Below are 1787 nucleotides of genomic sequence, written 5' to 3' on the forward strand. Positions count from 1 at the left end.
CAAGTAGGCTTCATCCCAGGGATGCATGTATGGTTTAATATATGGAAATCCATCAATGTAATACACTATATAAACAAACTCAAAGACAAAAACCACATGATCATCTCATTAGATGCTGAGAAAGCATTTGACAAAATCCAACACCCATTCATGGTAAAAGTCTTGGAAAGATGAGGAATTCAAGGCCCATAACTAAACATAGTAAAAGCAATATACAGCAAATCAGTAGCCAACATCAAACTAAATGGAGAGCCGGGCATGGTGGCACACGCCTTTAATCCCAGCATTCGGGAGGCAGAGGCAAGCAGATTTCTGAGTTCTAGGCCAGTCTACAAAGTGAGTTCCACGACAGTCAGGGCTATACAGAGAAACCCTGTCTCAAACAAACAAACAAACAAAACCTAAATGGAGAGAAACTTGAAACAATCCCACTAAAATCAGGGACTAGACAAGGCTGCCTACTTTCTCCCTACCTATTCAATATAGTACTTGAAATCCTAGCTAGAGCAATTCGACAACAAAAGGAGATCAAAGGGATACAAATTGGAAAGGAAGAAGTCAAAATATCACTATTTGCAGATGATAAGAGAGTGTATATATAAGTGACCCTAAAAATTCCACCAGAGAACTACTAAACCTGATAAACAGCTTCAGTGCAGTAGCTGGATGTAAAATTAACTCAGTCTGGGCGGTAGTGGTGCTCACCTTTAATCCCAGCACTTGGGAAGCAGAGACAGGCTGATTTCTGAGTTCAAGGCCAGCCTGTCTCTGTCTATAAAGTCTATGACAGCCAGGACTATACAGAGAAACCCTGTCTAGAAAAAAAGCAAAAAAAAAAAAAAAAAAAAAAAACAAAACTTAACTCAAACAAATCAGTGGCCTTTCTCTGCACAAAACATAAACAGGCTGAGAAAGAAATTAGGGAAATAACACCCTTCACAATAATCACAAATAATATAAAATACCTTGGTGTGACTCTAACTAAGGAAGTGAAAGATCTGTATGATAAGAACTTCAAGTCTCCGAAGAAAGAAATCAAAGATCTCAGACGATGGAAAGATCTTCCATGCTCATGGATTGGCAGGATTAATATAGGAAAAATGGCTATCTTGCCAAAAGCAATCTACAGATTCAATGAAATACCCATCAAAATTCCAACTCAATTCTTCACTGAGTTAGAAAGGGCAACTTGCAAGTTCATCTGGAATTAAAAACAAAACAAAACACAAAACCTAGGGTAGCAAAATCTATTCTCAACAATAAAAGAACCTCTGGTGGAATCTCCATGCCTGTCTTCAAGCTGTACTACAGAACAATTGTAATAAAAACTGCATGGCACTGGTACAGCGACAGACAGGTCGATCAATGGAACAGAACTGAAGATCCAGTAATGAACCCACACACCTATGCTCACGTGATCTTTGACAAGGGAGCTAAAACCATCCAGTGGAAAAAAAGACAGTTTTTTCAACAAATGGTGCTGGCACAACTGGCGGTTATCATGTAGAAGAATGCTCATTGATCCATCCTTATGTCCTTGTACAAAGCTCAAGTCTAAGTGGATCAAGGAACTCCACATAAAACAGAGACTCTGAAACTTATAGAGAAGAAAGCGGGGGAAAGCCTAGAAGATATGGGCACAGGGGAAAAATTCCGGAACAGAACAGCAATGGTTGTGCTGTAAGATTAAGAATCGACAAATGGGACCTCATAAAATTGCAAAGCTTCTGTAAGGCAAAAGACACTGTCAATAAGACAAAATGGCCACCAACAGATTGGGAAAGGAT

The sequence above is a fragment of the Mus caroli genome, unplaced genomic scaffold, assembly GCF_900094665.2.
Source record: "Mus caroli unplaced genomic scaffold, CAROLI_EIJ_v1.1 scaffold_19529_1, whole genome shotgun sequence".
Lineage (NCBI taxonomy): Eukaryota > Metazoa > Chordata > Mammalia > Rodentia > Muridae > Mus > Mus caroli.